We start from the raw sequence: 16,628 nt of genomic DNA, 5'->3' as shown, positions 1-16,628 counted from the left end.
TTACCCGCAATGGAGAGGGAGCGTCGCTCCCACATGCCCAGTTTCCTTTTCACCATAGCCACTCGCTCCTTCCAGTTTCTAACGCATGCCCCGGTCCCTCCGAACCATATCCCCAGCACCTTCAGGCCGTCAGCCCTGACAGTGAAGGGGACAAAGGATCGGTCAGCCCAGTTCCCAAAGAACATGGCCTCGCTCTTCCCACGATTTACCTTGGCTCCCGAGGCCAGTTCGAACTGGTCGCAGACGTGCATCAGTCTGCGCACCGACAGCGGATCCGAGCAGAAGACGGCGACGTCGTCCATGTACAGGGAGGCTTTTACCTGAGTGCCTCCACTGCCTGGGATCGTCACTCCTCTTATGCCGGATCCTTCCTGATGGACTCGGCAAAGGGTTCTATGCAGCACACGAAAAGGACAGGCGAGAGAGGACAGCCCTGCCTGACTCCAGATTTAATCGGAAAGCTATCTGTTTCCCACCCATTGATTGAGACTGCGCTACTGATGTTAGTGTAGAGCAGTTGGATCCAATTTCGAATTCCCTCCCCAAAGCCCATTTTGGAGAGCACATCCCCCATGTAGGTGTGCGATATTCTGTCAAAGGCCTTCTCCTGATCCAAGCTGATGAGGCAGGTATCCACACCCCTGTCCTGTACATAGGCAATCGTATCCCTGAGCAGCGCCAGGCTGTCAGAGATCTTCCTGCCTGGCACAGAGCAGGTCTGGTCAGGGTGAATCACCAATTCCAGAGCGGATTTGACCCGATTGGCGATGACCTTGGACAGAATCTTATAGTCCACATTCAACAGTGAAATGGGTCGCCAATTTCTAATTTCCTCCCTTTCCCCCTTGTGCTTGTAGATGAGGGTGATGATGCCTTTCCTCATGGATTCTGACATGCTGCCGGCCAGGAGCATACTCTCGTACACTTCTAGCAGGTCTGGGCCGATCAAGTCCCACAGAGCCGAATACAACTCCGCCGGCAGGCCGTCGCTTCCGGGGGTTTTACTCTTCTCGAAGGACTCGAGGGCCTTAGTCAGTTCGTCAGGAGTTAGCGGTTTGTCTAGGCTCTCCCGCGTACTGTGGTCTAAGACCTCCGTGATAGAGGACAGGAAGGACTGGGAGGCCGTGCTGTCCGTGGGCTTCACGTCATACAGTCCGGCATAAAAGGATTTGCTGATCCTCAGAATGTCGGACCGTGATGACTTTACTGAGCCGTCTTCTTCCTTCAGGCTGCTGATCACAGAGCGCTCTCTGTGTACCTTTTGGAAGAAGAAACGTGAGCACGTCTCATCCTGCTCCACGGAGCGGACCCTGGAACGGAAGATGATCTTGGAGGCCTCCGAGGCAAAGTGCGAGGCTTGCTGGCCCTTCACCTCTTGGAGCTCCTCCTTGACATCGACCCCCATCGACTGCAGCCGGAGCAGATTCTGCATCTTTTTCTGGAGTCGGGACATTTCCCTCTGTTCCTTTCTAGCTTTCTGGGTGCCTTTGAGGATGAAGAACCTCTTGATGCTTCCCTTGATCACTTCCCACCAGTGTGTCAGGGACTCAAAGAGGGGTTTCACGGTTCTCCAACCTTTGTAATCCCTCTTGAGCTCCTCAATGTTCTCTGGGGTCAGCAGTTGCACATTTAGCTTCCATGCCCCCCTGCCCACCCTCAGGTCTTCCTCCAAGTGGCAGTCCGCCAGTAGGAGGCAGTGGTCAGAGAAGAACACCGGCTTGACCTCGGTGGATCTGACTGTGAATGCACGGGACACAAACAGGAAGTCTATCCTGGAACGAATGGACCCGTCTGGCCGCGACCAGGTGTATCTACGCTGCGCTCCGTCTGCAGGGTTGCTGAAGACGTCGTGCAGCTTGGCATCCTTAACTGTTTCCATCAGGGATCTGGACGTAGCGTCCAATCTGCTTCCGGCCCTGCCGGATCGTCCAGCCGCATCGATGATGCAGTTGAAGTCCCCGCCCAGAATGACCGGCCTGGAGGTCGCCAGCAGCAGTGGGAGCCGCTGAAAAACCTCCAGCCGCTCAGCCCCTTGTGCCGGGCCATACACGTTAATTAACCGGAGTGGAGCGTTCTTGTACATTACGTCTGCAACCAGGAGTCGCCCGCCCACCACCTCCTTGACCTCGGAGACGGTGAAGTTGCCTCCCCGCAGCAGAATACCCAGGCCGGAGGAACGAGAGTCGTTTCCGCCCGACCAGATCGATGGCCCGTGGGACCACCATCGTGACCATTGCCTGTAGGAGCTGAGGTGCGGTATCGCACACTCCTGCAGAAACAACAGGTCAGCTTTGACCTTGGCTAGGTAGTCCAAGGTCGCAACACATCGCGTAGTAGATTTAATGCTACGCACATTTATGGATACAATCTTTAAACCCATTTTAAAGCATTTATTCTCCTACCAAACCCACTGTCTCTGAGAGTCCCAGACCTTTAGTCTGCTCCTTCATACCCGTAGTGAGCTCAAATTCCTTCACTTTGGATGGGCTGAGGTAGATCTCCTTGGCCGTGTTCTGCTCCAGTGGCATCTGGAGGTTCACGTAGAGAGCGGGTTTTGAGATGACCTTTGCTGGAGAAGCTTCTCCAAAACTCACCCCCTCTGGGGTGTTGCTGTTCCCGGCTTCCTGGAGCTGGGGTGCGATGATTGCCTCACTGCTCCCAGATTCCAGGGGCTGTGGTGCACTGGCCTCCTCAGGTTGCAGGCAAAGTTGGGGTGCGCTGGTCTCCTTGTTGTCTCCAATTTTCTGGAGCTCGGGTGTCTCGTCCTCCAACGCCCTGGAGCTTTGCCGCCTCTTCTGTCGGTGCCGCTCTGGCACTTCATCATCCGAAGAGCTGCTGCCCTTGTCATCCGTGTCGGATGGGAGACGCCTCTTGCCGCTTCTCTGGGAAACGCCTTTGCTTCTTCTTCGCTCCCTCTTACTTTTCTTGTTCTTCACCGTCCGCCACTCCCCCTGCTGCTTTTCCACTGCTGCCTCCTCCTCCATTGATTCCTGAGGACTGGGAGGTTCAGGGGGTAGTGCTGTTGATTGGCTCTCTGTTGCCTCAATCTCTTTCTCCACCTTGTCTCTCTCTGTGTCCTCCTTTGTCCCGTTGAGCTCCCTGGGGGCCTTGGTGGTTGGAGTGGCACGGAACCTTTCTTCTGCTTCTCCCTGGTCGGCTTTGGCTGCCTGTGCGTAAGTACGGCAGCGTTTGGGGCAGGTCCTGTAGAGGTGACTTGCCTCGCCACACAGGTTGCAGCACTTGGCCTGTTTGCAGTCTTTTGTCTGGTGCCCTTCCTGTTTGCAGATCTTGCAGAGGGAGGCGCTGCAGTTGTCCGCCACATGACCAGCCTTGCCGCATGAGCGACAATGCTTGGGTTGCCCAGCGTAGACCAGGTAGCCCCGGTTTCCCCCGATGGCGAAACTGGAAGGAGGGTGGAAAATGGCTCCCTTACCATCGGTCTTTAGCGTGACCTTAAACAGGCGTTTGCCTGTCCAGATCCCCAAGTCGTCTCGAATCTCGGTGCCGCTCCCCACCTTATCGAAGTACCTGGTGAGGAAGGTGACCACGTCGGCGACAGGGACGAAGGGGTTGTACACATGCACCATCACCTCACGTTCCCGTTGCAACGGCAGAGAAAAGTGCGGCTCCGCCGTCAGGATCTTCATCTCCGGCAGGTCTCTCTTCTCCTCGAACACCCTCAGGAGCCGGACGCAGTCTGCCACCCGCTTGAACGTCACGTCAAAATAACCGCCTTTGCGGGAGTCGTGCAGGGTGAAGATCTCCGTAGCTTGGAAGCCGCACGCCTTCAACAGGACCCTCCTGGTGAAGAAGCCCCGATCCATAGGTGATCCTCCTTCGCTGTGGTTCACCGTGACTCGGACGGTGATAGGTAACCCACGGTATAGATTTGGATTGCGATTGGTTATCGGCCTTCCATCCCGACCTTGCCCTGGCAGGACCATAGTGTCGCCCCTGCAACACTACACTTGATGTTAGCCAAAAGGCCGAGAAGCGATGAGAAAGAAAGAAAGTTGTGTTTTGAAAGATGTGCATGTTGAAAAGTAAAGAAAGCAGATGTTTGTAAGAAAACTATTTTTAGCATTGAAAATCCCCTGGAAAGGGGTGGTGCACCATTCCCAGAGATACTGCAATACCGGGTCGATGCGTGGAGTGGACGGAGCAAGCCCCTATTCCATCTCCCTGCTCCAAAAATCAATTTAATATATGGTCCCCAGATAAGGGACGTATCAGATATTAAACTGATAAGAACAGATTTTTTTTTTTTTTTTTTTGTAAAAATATACTTTATTCATAAAAAATCTTCAATCACATTCAAAACCATTTCAAAAACAACATTACAAGGGTACAATCCAGGTTAAACTTTTACAAAATGTATCACCAGGTGCATCAGTACAAACAATATTACAATCATTTACAGCCTTTCATTTTGATCTGTACAGCCCGAGGGGCTCTAAACAGTTCCCAGTCTCTCGGTGCGCTGTGGTAGGAAGGTCTTAGACAGCGACCCTTCCCCATTGCGCCTTTGCGGCAGCTGCCCCAAGCTTTAGTGCGTCCCTCAGCACGTAGTCCTGGACTTTGGATTGTGCCAGTCCGCAACAATCGGTCGGGGACAACTCTTTGTGCTGGAAGACCAACAAGTTTCGGGCAGACCAAAGCGCGTCTTTCACCGAGTTGATGATCCTCCAGCTGCAGTCGATGTTTGTCTCGGTGTGTGTCCCTGGGAACAGCCCGTAGAGCACAGAGTCCTGTGTCACAGAACTGCTCGGGATGAACCTCGACAGCAACCACTGCATCTCTCTCCAGACTTTCTTTGCAAAGGCACAATCCACAAGGAGGTGAACAACGGTCTCTTCCCCACCACAGCCACCTCGAGGGCAACGTGCAGAGGGGGTGAGACTCCTGGCGTGTAGGAAGGATCTGACGGGGAGGGCCTTTCTCACCACCAGCCAAGCTACGTCTTGGTGCTTGTTGGAAAGTTCTGGCGATGAGGCATTCTGCCAAATGACTTTGACAGTCTGCTCGGGGAACCATCCCACAGGGTCCACCCTCTCCTTTTCCCTCAGGGCCTCTAGGACGTTACGTGCTGACCACTGCCTGATGGACTTGTGGTCAAAGGTGTTTTTCTGCATAAATTTTTCCACCAGGGACAGGTGGTACGGCACGGTCCAACTACTTGGAGCGTTCCGCGGCAGCGTGGCCAGACCCATCCTTCGCAACACCGGGGACAGGTAGAACCTCAGCACGTAGTGACACTTGGTGTTTGCGTACTGAGGGTCTACGCACCGCTTGATGCAGCCACACACAAAGGTGGCCATCAGTATGAGGGCGATGTTGGGCACGTTTTTTCCCCCTTTATCTAGAGGCTTGTACATCGCGTCCCTGCAGACACGATCCATTTTCGACCTCCAGATAAAGCGGAAGATGGCTCGAGTGATCGCCATCGCGCAGGAGTGTGGAATGGGCCAGACCTGCGCCACGTACAGCAACAGCGAGAGTACCTCACACCTGATGACCAGGTTCTTACCCGCAATGGAGAGGGAGCGTCGCTCCCACATGCCCAGTTTCCTTTTCACCATAGCCACTCGCTCCTTCCAGTTTCTAACGCATGCCCCGGTCCCTCCGAACCATATCCCCAGCACCTTCAGGCCGTCAGCCCTGACAGTGAAGGGGACAAAGGATCGGTCAGCCCAGTTCCCAAAGAACATGGCCTCGCTCTTCCCACGATTTACCTTGGCTCCCGAGGCCAGTTCGAACTGGTCGCAGACGTGCATCAGTCTGCGCACCGACAGCGGATCCGAGCAGAAAACGGCGACGTCGTCCATGTACAGGGAGGCTTTTACCTGAGTGCCTCCACTGCCTGGGATCGTCACTCCTCTTATGCCCGGATCCTTCCTGATGGACTCGGCAAAGGGTTCTATGCAGCACACGAAAAGGACAGGCGAGAGAGGGCAGCCCTGCCTGACTCCAGATTTAATCGGAAAGCTATCTGTTTCCCACCCATTGATTGAGACTGCGCTACTGATGTTAGTGTAGAGCAGTTGGATCCAATTTCGAATTCCCTCCCCAAAGCCCATTTTGGAGAGCACATCCCCCATGTAGGTGTGCGATATTCTGTCAAAGGCCTTCTCCTGATCCAAGCTGATGAGGCAGGTATCCACACCCCTGTCCTGTACATAGGCAATCGTATCCCTGAGCAGCGCCAGGCTGTCAGAGATCTTCCTGCCTGGCACAGAGCAGGTCTGGTCAGGGTGAATCACCAATTCCAGAGCGGATTTGACCCGGTTGGCGATGACCTTGGACAGAATCTTATAGTCCACATTCAACAGTGAAATGGGTCGCCAATTTCTAATTTCCTCCCTTTCCCCCTTGTGCTTGTAGATGAGGGTGATGATGCCTTTCCTCATGGATTCTGACATGCTGCCGGCCAGGAGCATACTCTCGTACACTTCTAGCAGGTCTGGGCCGATCAAGTCCCACAGAGCCGAATACAACTCCGCCGGCAGGCCGTCGCTTCCGGGGGTTTTACTCTTCTCGAAGGACTCGAGGGCCTTAGTCAGTTCGTCAGGAGTTAGCGGTTTGTCTAGGCTCTCCCGCGTACTGTGGTCTAAGACCTCCGTGATAGAGGACAGGAAGGACTGGGAGGCCGTGCTGTCCGTGGGCTTCACGTCATACAGACCGGCATAAAAGGATTTGCTGATCCTCAGAATGTCGGACCGTGATGACTTTACTGAGCCGTCTTCTTCCTTCAGGCTGCTGATCACAGAGCGCTCTCTGTGTACCTTTTGGAAGAAGAAACGTGAGCACGTCTCATCCTGCTCCACGGAGCGGACTCTGGAACGGAAGATGATCTTGGAGGCCTCCGAGGCAAAGTGCGAGGCTTGCTGGCCCTTCACCTCTTGGAGTTCTTCCTTGACATCGACCCCCACCGACTGCAGCCGGAGCAGATTCTGCATGTTTTTCTGGAGTCGGGACATTTCCCTCTCTTCCTTTCTAGCTTTCTGGATGCTTTTGAGGATGAAAAACCTCTTGGTGTTTCCCTTGATCGCTTCCCACCAGTGTGTCAGGGACTCAAAGAGGGGTTTCATGGTTCTCCAACCTTCATAAGCCCTCTTGAGCTCCTCAATGTTCTCTGGGGTCAGCAGTTGCACGAATAGCTTCCATGCCCCCCTGCCCACCCTCAGGTCCTTCTCCAAGTGGCAGTCCGCCAGTAGGAGGCAGTGGTCAGAGAAGAACACCGGCTTGACCTCGGTGGATCTGACTGTGAATGCACGGGACACAAACAGGAAGTCTATCCTGGAACGAATGGACCCGTCTGGCCGCGACCAGGTGTATCTACGCTGCGCTCCGTCTGCAGGGTTGCTGAAGACGTCGTGCAGCTTGGCATCCTTAACTGTTTCCATCAGGGATCTGGACGTAGCGTCCAATCTGCTGCCGGCCCTGCCGGATCGTCCAGCCGCATCGATGATGCAGTTGAAGTCACCGCCAAGAATGACCGGCCTGGAGGTCGCCAGCAGCAGTGGGAACTGCTGAAAAACCTCCAGCCGCTCAGCTCCTTGTGACGGGCCATACACGTTAATTAACCGGAGTGGAGCATTCTTGTACATTACGTCTGCTACGAGGAGTCGCCCGCCCACCACCTCCTTGACCTCGGAGACGGTGAAGTTGCCTCCCCGCAGCAGAATACCCAGGCCGGAGGAACGAGAGTCATTTCCGCCCGACCAGATCGATGGCCCGTGGGACCACCACCGTGACCATTGCCTGTAGGAGCTGAACTGGATAACCTCACTTATCCACGTTAAACTCCATCTGCCAAATTTTGGCCCATTCACCTAACCTGTCCATATCCATTTGTAAATTTCTCATTTCTTCACTGCAACTTACTTTCCCACCTATTTTGGTGTCATCTGCAAATTTAGCTATGGTACCTTCTACTCCTGAATCCAAGTAAATAGTTGGGGCCCAAGGACCGAACCCTGTGGCACCCCACTAGTTACAGCTTGCCATCCACAAAAGACCCATTTATCCTGACTCTCTGCTTTCTGTTGGTTAGCCAAAGCTCTATCCAAGCAAATATATTACCCTTAGCTGCGTGTGATCTTATCTTGTGTATTAATCTTTTGTGCGGCACCTTATCAAATGCCTTCTGGAAGTCCAGACATACTACATCTCCAGGATCGCCATTATCCACTTTGCTTGTCACATCTTCAAAGAACTCTAGCGATTTAGTCAAACACGATTTAGTCTTCATAAAGCCATGCTGACTCTGATGGATTGCATTTTGACTTGCATTTTAGGAGGGTAGTGAAGGCATTGGAGAGAGTGCAGAAGAGGTTTACGAGTTTGGTTCCAGGGGCGAGGAAGTTGAGTTATGAAGTAAGATTGGAGAAGTTGGGACTGTATTCCTTGGGGAAAAGAAGTCTGAGAGGAGACTTGATAGAGGTATTGAAAATCATGAGGTATCTGGAGAGAGTAGATAGGGAGAAACTGCTTGCACCGATGAAAGGATCGAGAAGGAGCGGGCACAGGTTTAAAGTAACTAGCAGAAGAAGCAAAAGTGATAGGAGCAGCGAGTGGTCAGGCTCTGGAATGCACCGCCTGATAGCGTGGCGGAGGCAGGTTCAATTGAAGAGGGAATGAGATGATTATTTGAAAAGAAAGCATGTGCTGGGTTACGTGGAGAAGGCAGGAGAATGGCACGAAGTGAAATGTTCATTGGGAGAGCTGGTGCAGTCACGACGGGCGGAATGGGCTCCTTGTGCAGTGTAAGGATTGTGTGAACGTGGATGTAGACGTTTCCGAGTAGCTGTGTAAAGTGTGTGAGCTTTGAGGTGTGAGTTTTGACTGTTGCTGTATCAGCAGCAGCAGCAGCAGCGGGCGGGAGCGGCAGCAGAGAGCTGGTTGAAAATGTTGTGAGGCGAAAGGTGCAGCTGAGAGAGTGTTTGAGAGGTGTATTTGCAAGTGAAAGATGTTTTTGTATGAGTGAGGTAGAGTGTTTGTGAGATGAGAGTGGTGTCTGTGAGCGTTGGGTGAGCGTGCGTGTTTTTTGTGTGTAGATGGTGCGGGTGAGTGAGAAAGAAAGAAAGTTGTGTTTTGAAAGATGTGCATGTTGAAAAGTAAAGAAAGCAGATGTTTGTAAGAAAACTATTTTTAGCATTGAAAATCCCCTGGAAAGGGGTGGTGCACCATTCCCAGAGATACTGCAATACCGGGTCGATGCGTGGAGTGGACGGAGCAAGCCCCTATTCCATCTCCCTGCTCCAAAAATCAATTTAATATATGGTCCCCAGATAAGGGACGTATCAGATATTAAACTGATAAGAACAGATTTTTTTTTTTTTTTTTGTAAAAATATACTTTATTCATAAAATATCTTCAATCACATTCCAAACCATTTCAAAAACAACATTACAAGGGTACAATCCAGGTTAAACTTTTACAAAATGTATCACCAGGTGCATCAGTACAAACAATATTACAATCATTTACAGCCTTTCATTTTGATCTGTACAGCCCGAGGGGCTCTAAACAGTTCCCAGTCTCTCGGTGCGCTGTGGTAGAAAGGTCTTAGACAGCGACCCTTCCCCATTGCGCCTTTGCGGCAGCTGCCCCAAGCTTTAGTGCGTCCCTCAGCACGTAGTCCTGGACTTTGGATTGTGCCAGTCCGCAACAATCGGTCGGGGACAACTCTTTGTGCTGGAAGACCAACAAGTTTCGGGCAGACCAAAGCGCCTCTTTCACCGAGTTGATGATCCTCCAGCTGCAGTCGATGTTTGTCTCGGTGTGTGTCCCTGGGAACAGCCCGTAGAGCACAGAGTCCTGTGTCACAGAACTGCTCGGGATGAACCTCGACAGCAACCACTGCATCTCTCTCCAGACTTTCTTTGCGAAGGCACAATCCACAAGGAGGTGGACAACGGTCTCTTCCCCACCACAGCCACCTCGAGGGCAACGTGCAGAGGGGGTGAGCTTCCTGGCGTCTAGGAAGGATCTGACGGGGAGGGCCTTTCTCACCACCAGCCAAGCTACGTCTTGGTGCTTGTTGGAAAGTTCTGGCGATGAGGCATTCTGCCAAATGACTTTGACAGTCTGCTCGGGGAACCATCCCACAGGGTCCACCCTCTCCTTATCCCTCAGGGCCTCTAGGACGTTACGTGCTGACCACTGCCTGATGGACTTGTGGTCAAAGGTGTTTTTCTGCATAAATTTTTCCACCAGGGACAGGTGGTACGGCACGGTCCAACTACTTGGAGCGTTCCGCGGCAGCGTGGCCAGACCCATCCTTCGCAACACCGGGGACAGGTAGAACCTCAGCACGTAGTGACACTTGGTGTTTGCGTACTGAGGGTCTACGCACCGCTTGATGCAGCCGCACACAAAGGTGGCCATCAGTATGAGGGCGATGTTGGGCACGTTTTTTCCCCCTTTATCTAGAGGCTTGTACATCGCGTCCCTGCGGACACGATCCATTTTCGACCTCCAGATAAAGCGGAAGATGGCTCGAGTGATCGCCGTCGCGCAGGAGTCTGGAATGGGCCAGACCTGCGCCACGTACAGCAACAGCGAGAGTACCTCACACCTGATGACCAGGTTCTTACCCGCAATGGAGAGGGAGCGTCGCTCCCACATGCCCAGTTTCCTCTTCACCATAGCCACTCGCTCCTTCCAGTTTCTAACGCATGCCCCGGTCCCTCCGAACCATATCCCCAGCACCTTCAGGCCGTCAGCCCTGACAGTGAAGGGGACAAAGGATCGGTCAGCCCAGTTCCCAAAGAACATGGCCTCGCTCTTCCCACGATTTACCTTGGCTCCCGAGGCCAGTTCGAACTGGTCGCAGATGTGCATCAGTCTGCGCACCGACAGCGGATCCGAGCAGAAGACGGCGACGTCGTCCATGTACAGGGAGGCTTTTACCTGAGTGCCTCCACTGCCTGGGATCGTCACTCCTCTTATGCCCGGATCCTTCCTGATGGACTCGGCAAAGGGTTCTATGCAGCACACGAAAAGGACAGGCGAGAGAGGACAGCCCTGCCTGACTCCAGATTTGATCGGGAAGCTATCTGTTTCCCACCCATTGATTGAGACTGCGCTACTGATGTTAGTGTAGAGCAGTTGGATCCAATTTCGAATTCCCTCCCCAAAGCCCATTTTGGAGAGCACATCCCCCATGTAGGTGTGCGATATTCTGTCAAAGGCCTTCTCCTGATCCAAGCTGATGAGGCAGGTGTCCACACCCGTCATGCACATGATGGGGAGGGCCTTTGTCACTATCAGCCAAGCTACATCCTAATGCTAATTTGAAAGTTTTGGTGATGAGGCATTCTTCCAAATTACTTTGACAGTCAGCTCAGGAAACCACCCGACAGCATTCACTATCTCCTTTTCCCGCAGGACCACATTACAATACGTGCAGCCCACTGCCTGATGGACTTGTGGTCAACAGGTTTTTCTGCATAAACTGTTCCACAAGGGATAGGTGATACAGCAGGTTCCAACTGAATGGAGCGTTCTCTGGTAACATAGCCATATCCATTCTTCCCAACACCGGGAAGAGGTAGAATCTCAGCACGGAGTGACACTTGGGCCTGGATTCTTGGGCCTGAGCATTGGGGCGTCTTAGGTCACTGTGCTAATGACATCATTGCTGCATCACTACCCAGCAGCCAAACTCAATGTACATTGCTCAACATGGGCTGCTGTGTTTAACCGACTTCAGTTTCAGGAAAATGTAACAGGAGCACATTTCACTCTGTGCTATTGGACAGTGGTTTAATAGTTGGAAAAGATCAGTGGTGCTCACCAGGGTTCACACCTGAAGAATTGTCAACCTTTGTGTTGCTGCACAGCACAATCAGATAAAGCATTTCTTACCTTCCGTCACTTCCTGTTCCTTCAGCTGTAGCCTAACCAGTGTATCATAACGGTTTGGCATAACTTCCTTCCCTTTGGACTCCACGCCTCAATTTATAAAGCCGAGGATCCTTATTTGTGTTTACATGAATTCTTGCTGCAACAAACGGAGCTTTGGCGAGATCATACCCAGAGTATTGTGTACCATTGTTTTGGTCTCCTCACCAAATGAAGGATATATTTTCCATAGTAGGGATGCAACAATGGTTCAGTAAAGATTGAATGGAGTGGCCAATATTTTCTGGAGTTTAGAAGAATGAGCCGTGGTCTTGGGTTCGCTAAGGCTGTGCTGAGGAAAGTGGAGGGAAGGAGAGTACAGCACAAAGGATAGGAAGGCTGGCACAGGCAAAAGAAACTGCAGCCAACAGGGTGAAGCGGGGTACAGGTGCTGTCACCCTATTTTCTAACGTGGACAACTGCCTTAGTGTGGTTGTGCCTGCAGTTGCACAGAAATCCAACAGGGGGCAGTGTCTGGCCTAGCTGCACAGGAGAAAAATTGCAAGGCCCTGAGCTGAACTTCAGCGCAAATACCCACATGTAAATGGCACATTGAAGGTGAGAAAAGCAACTCTTAATGAGGAGCAGTTTCAGAAGAAATGTAAAGCATGGTCAGGCAGCTGTAAAAACATTGTTCTGTTGACTGTTACATCTGCTCATCGTAAACAGGGGAGTTGCACCATTCTGCTATACCCTGCAAGACCAGGTTAAAGCATGTAGTGGACATCGGCATGTTTTAAAAGTTTTTGTCGCATCAGAATTGTTTAATTTAATAAGAAACTTACTGATGTGTCCCAATGAAACAATTAAGTGGTTCAGTATAATTTTTTTTCTGCCATTTTAAATCAGCTTACTCAGGGACAACTGGTCACCCAGATTACAAATTCTCATTTTATTACAATAAACCAGTTTCAGATATATCACTGAAACATTATCTGTCACCTACCATTCAAATGCATCAAGGAATACAGAGAAAATAAAGTTACTTTTTATTATTCTGCCTTGTTGCGTTGGTTCAGGGAGATTTTGCATTCATGATTTTCCAAATGAATTGGTGGCCAGAAGCCTAACCTAACCTGCACAATTTCAAGTGTTCTTCCCGTGCAATTTCCCGATTGTACCCAAAGTGAAATTATCTCAGCTCGTTTCTGTGATGTAAACTGCTGCATTGTTGAGTGAGATGGAAACAATGGAAAGAAGCATTGAAGAAATTAAAGACATTAGCAAAACAAAGAACATGTGGATAGGTCAGACATGCAAGGAAGTGAGAAGTGAGACACATTGAAAACAAAGACACCCTGCAGATCAGGTCTGACATTCAAACGGAAAATTGCAGACAACTCATGATTTGATCAGAGAGTAAATGCAAAATACTGCTGATGGATGCTGGATGCAGATAGAAATCTGAAACAAGAACAAAAAATGCTGGAAAAGCTCAGCAGGTCCAGCAGCATCTGTGGAGAGAGAAACACAGCTAACATTTCGAGTCCCTTTGACCCTTTGTTTGGAGAGTACTGTGTTCTGACAAAGAGCCTCATCCCAACAGCTACACAGCTCCCCACACCCCAATAAAAAGCCTGTTTCCAGATTGTGTGTGAAAAGCTTGTGGAGCTGGGCTGCCCACTGCTCATAGATTTAAAGAGATAGTCCATTAAAATAACCAAAAGTAATTTGACTTCCATTAGTAGACCTCTAAACTGCTGTTTTTCTGTGGGAAGAGGGTTGTGTGAGATCTAGTATCACCCCAGAGAATTGAGCAGATATTCCAGCTAACATCATAACTGGATGCAAAATATTCCATGGCACTATTCAAGAAAGAGTGGCCGAATTCTCCCTGGTCTCCTGGCCAATATTTCTCCTTCAACCAACATTACTGAAAACATTATTTGTCATGATGTCATTTCTGTATGTGGGACTTTGCTGTGAGTAAATTAACTGACACATTTCCAGCATCACAACAGATATCAGCACTTCAAAAATATTTAATTGATTGAAGTATTTTGCACCATCCAGTAGCGAGCAGGAATAGAAATGATTGCCTCTTGGTTGAGAAACACAGCAGAAACTGAACCATTAGAATGAAAAACATAAAAGTTCCCACAAGGAAAACCAATCAGATAATGTCACAGAATCACAGAATTGTTAGGGTTCAGAAGGAGACCATTTGGCCCATCATATTTACACCAGCTCTCCGAATGAGCATTATGACTTAGCACCATTCTCCTCCCTTTTCCCCTTACCCTTGCACATTGTTTCTATTCAAATAATCATCTAGTGATAATCCTCTTGAATGCCTCGATTGAACCTGCCTCCACCACACTTCCAGGCAGTGCATTCCATACTCGAACCACTCGCTGTGTGAAAAAGATTTTTCTCACATCACGTTTGCTTCTTTTGTAAATCACTTTAAACCTGTGCTCTCTCGGTCTCGATCCTTTTCAGAGCGGGAACAGATTCTTCCTATCTACTCTATCCAGCCCCCTCATGATTTTGAACACCTCTATCAAATCTCCTCTTAGCCTTCTCTTCTCCAAGGAGAACAGTCCCAACGTTTCCAATCTATCTTCGTAACTGAAGTTTCTTACCCCGGAGACATATTTGTAAACCTCTTCTGCACTCTCTCCAATGTGTTCACATCCGTTCTATAGTGTGGTGCCCAGAGCTGGACACAATACTCCAGCTGAGGGCTAAATAGCATCTTATATGAGCTCAGCATAACCTCTCCACTCTTGTACTCTATGCTCCTCTTAATAAAGCCCAGGATACTGCATGCTTTACTAACTGCTCGCACCACTGTCCTGCCACCTTCAATGACCTATGCACATAAACACCCCGATCCCTCTGCTCCGCCACGTCCTTAAGAATTGTACCCCTTATTTTATATTGTCTCTCCATGTTCTTTGTACCAAAGTGCATCCCCTCACACTTCTCCGCATTGAGCTTCATCTGCCACCTATCTGCCCACTCTACCAACTTGTCTATGTTCTTTTGAAGTTCTATACTGTCCTCCTCACAGTTTACAATGCTCTGTAATAGATCAGTGCTCTGTACTCTTTTTGTAGTGGCTGCTAAAGGAGAAACATTTGACTCTTTATATCTGAGTAAATTCCAAGTAGAACCTGAAATGCTGCAGTTTTGTCCACTCCCAACCTAGCCTGTACCTGCTGGCACAAATCTTGTATTCAGCTCCTGCTGATCTGAGGTACAGATAAAGGCCTGGAGTGAGAGCAGCCACTGCTGGGAAAATCCTTTGAGCTGGAGCTGGTCAAGCTGCTGTGCACATCCTGTTAAAGAAACATCACCAAAATGCAAAGACCTTTCACAGGAACAAGGATGGTTTGAGGCTTTTCCATACACAGTACACATGAAGGCTACAAAAGGTGTAGTCAGCTAGTCCTTAACATGCAGGTCTAATAATGACACTGGAACCAATTTTTAATGAGTGAGGTAGTTCCAGAATGGAAAGTCTTTAAACTCTACAAGGTTCAGCTGCAGGACCGCAGTGATGCTCGTTATTACTTTATTATTTTGCAATGCCGTTCAAGTGAAAATTTCAAATCAATAGAACTGATCTTTTTGTGCTCAGTCCCAACCATCACCTTCTCCATAAAACACGACCACATCCCACCTCAGCCGCTCTAGAAGAAATACTTCCATATAAATAGTTGCATTTGTGGGTTGACGTGTATTAGATCCCCTGCTTTTTGAGGTATATCTAATAATTTGGATGTAAATGTAGGGGGAATGATCAAGAAGTTTGAAGATTAGTAGAAGCAGAAACACTCATTTAAAAGCGTGTCTGGATATGCACCTTAAAATGCCGGAACCTGCAGGGTTACAGACTAAATGCTGGAAAGTGGGATTAGGCTGGGTGGCTCGTTTTTCAGCCCGAGCAGACACAATGGGCCAAGTGGCCGCTTTGTGCCATAAACTTTCTATGATTCTATTCTGTGTGGAGATGATAATATCCAGCTGCAGATCACTGCTGGCTGGATGACAGGAAACATTGAAAGTGTTTGCTTGGGTTAGACATGCCGTGTCTTTCAATGTACAGTAATCCCTCTGCACTAATTGCTCTCTGGGCTGAAAGCTCTTACTTTACCACTGACAGTGAAAAAGGAGGATGGAAAGGGAAAGTGTTGGGTACCGGTTTATACTCTTGGCTGTCTTTTACTATTAAATCATTCCAAGATATCAGGGCCTATTATAACTCCACCGTTTAATTGCCACCTGTCAATCTAAGACCACGAGTTTTTATACTGACAAAGAGCTTCTCAAAATGCTTTGTTCACTCCCACAATCCTATATTTTGGAGAGGTTCGATCATATTCTTTGCAATGTTTACGTATCGAATAATATAGCAACCTATGAGTATGAAAATGGGCTTATGGAAAAATTTATCTGGAATCTACTGGATTGGCTTTCATCTAGGGTGAAACTAAAAATCAATTCCAACAGCAGTTTAAGAGCTGTTTACTGTAAGGGTGAAACCCTTTTGCATTACTATCAAGTATTGGTACTTGGGATTGAACACATTCACGTCATTAGTTAATGTAAATTGCAAAATATGAAATCATTCATATGTCAAGAGAACCTGAAACTTTTCTAGGAGATCCCCTCCTGCCTCAGTTGGTAATGGTTTGATTGTTTGATCAGTGCTCAGCTAGCCTGAAACCAGTATTAGTGCAGCAGGAAGGATGCTGCAGAGAAACAGAGCAGAA

General features: G+C 49.6%; 1 non-coding gene and 1 pseudogene across 1 annotated transcript; both read right to left on the bottom strand.

Annotated features, from left to right (window-relative positions):
* Window positions 1-4,102: 4,102 nt before the first annotated feature.
* On the bottom strand, window positions 4,103-4,284 carry LOC144669108 (U2 spliceosomal RNA). The gene has a single exon (XR_013573597.1). It is a non-coding gene; the product is annotated as a U2 spliceosomal RNA (small nuclear RNA).
* Window positions 4,285-9,175: 4,891 nt separating this feature from the next.
* On the bottom strand, window positions 9,176-9,355 carry LOC144669088 (U2 spliceosomal RNA; annotated as a pseudogene).
* Window positions 9,356-16,628: the final 7,273 nt, after the last annotated feature.

This window comes from Cetorhinus maximus, chromosome 28 (genome assembly GCF_964194155.1).
Source record: "Cetorhinus maximus chromosome 28, sCetMax3.hap1.1, whole genome shotgun sequence".
In the NCBI taxonomy this organism is placed as follows: Eukaryota; Metazoa; Chordata; class Chondrichthyes; order Lamniformes; family Cetorhinidae; genus Cetorhinus; species Cetorhinus maximus.
This window is presented reverse-complemented; position numbering and strand designations above follow the sequence as displayed.